Source organism: Chlorocebus sabaeus, chromosome 2 (genome assembly GCF_047675955.1).
Source record: "Chlorocebus sabaeus isolate Y175 chromosome 2, mChlSab1.0.hap1, whole genome shotgun sequence".
In the NCBI taxonomy this organism is placed as follows: Eukaryota; Metazoa; Chordata; class Mammalia; order Primates; family Cercopithecidae; genus Chlorocebus; species Chlorocebus sabaeus.
Genome location: NC_132905.1, coordinates 70,336,937 through 70,343,396, shown reverse-complemented (window position 1 = coordinate 70,343,396; position 6,460 = coordinate 70,336,937). Strand labels below are relative to the sequence as shown.

At 39.3% G+C, this 6,460-nt stretch overlaps 1 pseudogene; it reads left to right on the top strand.

The window, feature by feature from the left end:
- The first annotated feature begins 1,093 nt into the window (after nucleotides 1-1,093).
- LOC103217153 (translationally-controlled tumor protein-like) lies at nucleotides 1,094-2,253 on the top strand (annotated as a pseudogene).
- The last annotated feature ends 4,207 nt before the right edge of the window (nucleotides 2,254-6,460 follow it).

The following is a 6,460-nucleotide window of genomic DNA, read 5'->3' as shown; positions in this document are numbered from 1 at the left end:
AGTTCACACTGTTCATGATATGTTTCCTAATTATTTCCTTTAAATGTTGAAAGTGCTTTCTTTTCTTGCCCTTTAGAGGAAAAAGCCAAGTTTCAAAAAAGCATCTCATCAATGATTCAATCAAAGAAATGTCATTAATGAGAAGACAGAAAAAAAAAATCCTCCAACATTGTATTTGGGTAGATTTCAACAGTTAATTTGTATTTCAAAATGTGAATGTAAATTAAAAGGCTAAATACTTGAAAGTCAAAAATATTCCTTATTTGACATTAAAGTCAGTGAATTGATCACATTTGCTGAATGTAGCTAGTAAAAAGTGCTAATTTATGGCTAAGTAATTAAACAGGGAGACAGATGGAGAATCGAATGAGTTTTCTTCACATTCAAATTTGCATACTGTTTCTGATGGTGCATACTCTTATTGCTCTGTGTGGTGCCCTCCAGTATTAGAAGAACATAAAGAGCTATTTGTGTCAGCTTAGCTCAAGCAACCCCAAAGAAAGAAAAGGGGAATTATATCAAGTCCTAGACTTAGATAAAATACAGAGCTCAGTTAGATGTTCTCTTCTGTTTCTCGCTCATTCATCATTTTTGCTTCCATTTCATAGTGGGTAGAATAGGCAGCTGTCAAATAGTGGAATTTTCTCTTTTCTCCATTGTATTATGGAAAACGCCATGGTCTGGGAATCAGAAGATGGTCTAATTTTAGCTTTCTCAGTAACTAGTTGTGTGACATTGGAGAATTCTGTTCTCTCCAGTCGTAGTTGCCTCATTTGACATTTGAGTTGAATGTTGCCTAGATTATTTCTAGGCAGTATGGCACAGTGGAGAAAGCAAGGACTCTAATTTTGATCTTGGATCAACCACCTACCAGCTGAGTGATCTTGGATAACTTAGTTTAGCCACTCTGTGCTGCAGGTTCTTATTAGCAAAATGAGGATGTTTGGTGATCATTTTATGCAAAGCCCTTAGAACAGTGCCTGGAATATAAGCACCCCTCGATGTTAGCTGTTTTGTTTGTTATCTCTAAGATTCCTTAGTGTGCTAAGAATCCTCGAGTCTGTGTTAAAGCATGAAGGAAGGTGACCTAATGGCAGCTAATCCAGCTCGCTTGCACCCTGTGTCGGACTTGTAATTTCTAGAAATTACCATCAGAGATAATTTAACTATCAGGACCTTACTTGCACTCCCTTGATGATACCGAGTCACCAGAGGGAAAGATTTCAATGTCTTCCAGGCCATGCTAGTGCTCACACCTGCCAGGGTGGTACTGGCTGGGGGAAGTGGTCCATCAGCCAATGCTGTGCTCAGAGTTGTTTTGATAGTTGCTGATAGAACTTACAGAAGGGAACCGTAACTCTCTCCTCTATCTCCCATGCCTTCAGTTCAACAGAGAGGACCTGGAAGTCAATATCCCTGGCACTGGCATTAAGAGATACAACTCTGGTTTTGCCGCCTCCTCTCCACTTCCACCCGAGCACTGCTCCAGCTGCACAGAGCTCGCTCCGAGCTCCAGGCTCCTGCTAAGCTAGACCACCATCAACTCCCTCCAACTGACTTCATGATAACCTACCGAGATCTCATCGGCCACAAAGAGGTATCCTCTGACTTTTACAAAGATCCTGGAGATCAGGGACAGACTGTGTCTGGAGGTGGAGGGGAAGATGGTCAGTAGGACAGAGGGTAACATTGAAGACTTGCCCATTGGTGAGAATGCCTCCACTGAAGACCCCTAGGGTAAAGGTACAGAAAGCACAGTAATTGATGCTGGTGTTATCGTCATGAACCATCACTTGCCAGAAACCAGCTCCACAAAAGAAGCTTACAGGAAGTACATCAAAGATTACATGAGATGAGTCAAAGGCAAACTTGAAGAACAGAGACCATAAAAAGTAAAATCTTTTGTGACAGACTGCAGAACAAATCAAGCACATCCTTGATAATTTCAAAAACTACCAGTTCATTATTTGTGAGGACATGAATCCAGATGGCATGCTGGCTCCACTGGACTACCATAAAGATGATGTGACCCCAGATACGATTTTCTTTAAGGATCATTTAGAAATGGAAAAATGTTAACAGATTTGGCAATTGCTTTGGATCTATCACCTGTCATTGTAACTGGCTATCACTTGTCATCCACACAACACCTTTGAAGACGAATGGAACTGATGTCACCTTGAGCACTTTATTTTGACCATGATTTATTTGGAGTGGAAGCATTGTTTCTGAGGGAAAAAAAAAAAAGAAAAGCATACCATATATAGGTTGTCTAAAAATAAAATACATTTAAAGTTAAAAAAAAATACAACTCTGTGACCTAGACTGGAGCTGTCAGCTACCTCTCTCCCACCTACATATATACTCACATGGAGCTCTGCGAAGGAGAGAAGCAAAATTTCTTTATAATTTTTTAGAGGTTTGTTTATTTATTTACCTTTCACTGGATTTTTTATTTTATTTATTTATTTATTTATTTTTTTGACGGAGTCTTGCTCTGTTGCCAGGCTGGAGTGCAGTGGCACAATCTGGGCTCATTGCAACCTCTGCCTCCTGGGTTCAAGTGATTCTCCTGCCTCAGCCTCCGGAGTAGCTGGGACTACAGGCACATGCTTCCATGCCCATCTAATTTTTGTATTTTTAGTAGAGACAGGGTTTCACCATGTTGGCCAGGATGGTCTCAATCTCTTGACCTCGTGATCTGCCCGCCATATTTAACCAGTCATAGATAGGGAAGACCCAATGATGAGGTGCAAATGGTTTTACAATCCATTTCATTTTCACTTTTGTGGTATAGCTAGTTGTTTGGGATTACAACAGTACTAAAATATTTAAAAATAAAGTTCTTCTCATGCCTGTAATCCCAGCACTTTGGGAGGCAGAGGCGGGCAGATCACTTGAGGCCAGGAGTTTGAGACCAGCCTGGCCAACATGCAAAACCCTATCGCTACTAAAAATAAAAAAATTAACCAGGCATGGTGATGCATGCCTATAATCCCTGCTACTTGGGAGTCTGAGGCACGAGAATCACTTGAACCCAGGAAGTGAAGGTTGTGGTGAGCCGAAATCATGCCACTGTGCTATAGCCTGGATGACAGAGCGAGACTGTCTCAAAAGAAAAGAGGGCTCTAAAAGATGTCCATGATGGACATCACTGTCTGGCAATCAGGACCCCTTGTTTTTCTAGAAGTACCTTGATGTACTTCTTATTGTTTTAATGTAATGGCAGATCAAGGTGCTCTGTCCTTCCCTACCCAAAAATTGTGAACTGGTTCCCAATTAGGCAACTTGGCTTCTACTCTGACTTTAAATCTCATGCAAAGTGACATAAGAATGGGTGTTGGGCATTCTTCATTTGTGTCTCTATCTCCGCTCTCCAGCTATCCACCTTGCTTGGTGTCCTGCAAGGTTTATGTTTATGGATTACATCGGAAGCGTTCCTTAACCTCTGCCTTCCATTTGGGTTTGGCCAATGGAAGGCACTGGCTGAAGATGAGAAGGTAGAAGAGTGAATTGGGGATGTTTTTCACCTTCTGCCCTCTCTGCTGGGCACAGTAGGTTGGTTCTTTCCCTCTCCTAATGCCTCAGCTTCATATGGTAACCCTAAACATTAATAAATCCTTTTCCAGTTTAGTACTATCATAGAACGGCAGGCTTGGTTATTGCTCTTTGAAAATCAGTGTCAGTATGAGTTGAAAACTGTCTAGAAGAAAAAAATCCCCAAAAATAATATTTTAAAGCTTTGTATTCAGAAATCAGGTTGGGAGCTAAAACAATAAAAATTTTTTAAAAAATTTTACAGGCTGGACGTGGTGGCTCACATCTGTAATCCCAGCACTTTGGGAGGCCAAGGTGGATGGATCACCTGATGTCAGGAGTTCAAGACCAGACTGGCTAACATGGTGAAACCCTGTCTCTACTAAAAATACAAAAATTAGCTGGACATGGTGGTGCATGCCTATAATCCCAGCTACTCGGGAGGCTGAGGCAGGGAAGTTGATTGAAGCCAGGAGACGGAGGTTGCAGTGAGCCGAGATCATGCCACTGCACTCCAGCCTGGGCGACAGAGCAAGACTGTCTTAAAAAAAAAAGAATTCATTTATAAGTTTATAATAAACCAATAAATTTATTAATCTCTTGGTAGATATTTTCATTTATCTAAAAGTATCTTCTTGTGTGATTTCTTCTTTGACTCATTGGTTCTTTAGTTGTATTAATTTTCATATTTATGTAAATTTCCCAAATTGCCTTCTGTAACTGATTTTTAATCTCATTGCATTGTGGTCAGAAAATAGGCATTTCTTATTTCAGCCCTATTAAGCATATCAAGGTCTTATTTTACAGCTTAACGTATAGTCTTTCCTGAATAAATTTCCATGTGTGCTTTAGAAGCATGTGTGTTGTTCTCTCATTGGGTGCAGTGTTCTATAGATGTCTGTTAGATCTAGTTGTGTTATAATGCTGTTCAAGTCTTCTGTTTCCTCATGGATTATATATGGTGGTTCTACCTATTTTGAAGTCTCCAACTATTATTGTTGACTTATCTATTTCTCCTTTCATATCTGTTCCTTTTGTCTGATTTTGCTTCATGTATTTTGAGGCTCCGTTGTCAGGTGCATATATGTTTATAATTGTTATGTTTTCTTTATGGATTGTTGCAAACTTTTGCCTAATTTCTAGAGTTCTGAAAAAGTTGATACTATTGTTGCTAGCCTGCCTGCCTGCCTGCCTGCCTTCCTTCCTTCCTTCCTTCCTTCCTTCCTTCCTTCCTTCCTTCCTTCCTTCCTTCCTTCCTTTCTTTTTTGTGTGTTCTTGTTGTTTTTGTGGAGGAGCAGCTTTTTGGAGATCCTTACTCTGCCATTCCTGGTGATGTCTCTCTGCAGTTTCTAATAAGAGAAAGTCTCTGAGAGTTTCAAATAGAAGTATACATTTATGTTGTGTGTTCTTGGAAAGACCTTTTAATTTTTTAGACTTGCTTTTACATAAAATAAGAAAACAATTAGTAAACACTGGGGCAAAATAAACTTTAGCATAATTAACAACTACTAAACTGGCCATTTTTACATGAGCATATGAGGTGTGACATGAATCTGAAAACTGATCCAACTAGTAGGCATCATTTCAATGTTACTAGAAGAGTCAATCTGATGAGTCTCTGTCAATGTTGATCATCTTGACCATTGTTACATTTTGGGTGCTATTTATTAATCTGTGGTTCTTTGGATTCATCTCACAGAGTACAGATGTTAGGTATAGAGACTTTATCTTTCTTAAAATATGAATGGTTATGATCTTATCCCTTTCAACAGTAGAGATGTTTGATGAAGATTCGTATCTACCATGTGTTATTCATATAAACATTCTGCATAAGTAGAGGTTCACTGGAGGGTCACTTTGATTTTTTTCCAAGACCATTTATATACTCTAAAGATGAATAATGAACTAATAGAGAACAATTACTGACTAAAATATTAAACAAATAAAACTGGACATGAAAAAGGAAGTCCACATGAAATCCAAGGTGTTGCCAATAAAATTAAGAAATGCTAAAAATAATCAACAACTTTGTAATAGCAATGTTAACTTTTCTTCCCAAATAACTAGTAGGCACTTAGATTTTCTTTTTAAGTATTGGCTAAAAAGCCCAAATTACCTGAATTTCCTTTGAACTTTTTGTCTTTCATATATGGACCTTGCCACATTTTTGGTCATATCATAATTATTTTGTTGCTTTTATTTCCCTCTTAGGTTGCATGGGCTTCAGTAGTATGGCCTGTGCCAGTCATCTATTTTTCTCCAAGGACACCAAGCACAACATTTTGCACACAATTGGTATATTAAAAAATCAGGTCTTGCATTCAGGAAATCACACACTAAAAGCAAGAAGAGTTTATGGGAAAAATAGGGTTAGGAGCAGACTCCTCAAAACCTAAAGTACTTTATAACAAGAGTGCGAGTAAAGACAAACCTAGGAGTGAAAAAGACATGCTAAATTTGTAACAACAGAAGAAATGTTAAAGTAAATAGTTATCTCCTTTTAAAAGGTGATGGCATGAGCTTCCTTTCTTAAATACTCACTGAGCTGATAGATGAATTTTTTCTGGCCCACCAGTTAGGGAATGAAGATTTTTATCTCCCTAAAATTCATGTGTTGAAATATCACCATTGTGATGGACTGGGGAGTGGAGCCTTTAGGAGTTAATGGGTGGAACCCTCATGAGCGGGAGTAGGACCCTTATAAAAGAGATCCCAGAGAGATAGCTCACCCTCTTCTGCCACGTGAGGCTCTGACGAGAAGGTGGCTGTCTGTGACCCAGAAGAGCGCCCTCACCAGAACCCGACCATACTGTCCCCCTGATCTCAGACCTCCAGCCTCCAGAACTGTGAGAAATACATTTCTGTTGCTTATAAATCACTCAGTTGATGGTAATTTGTTATGGTAGCCTGAGCCGAGATACCA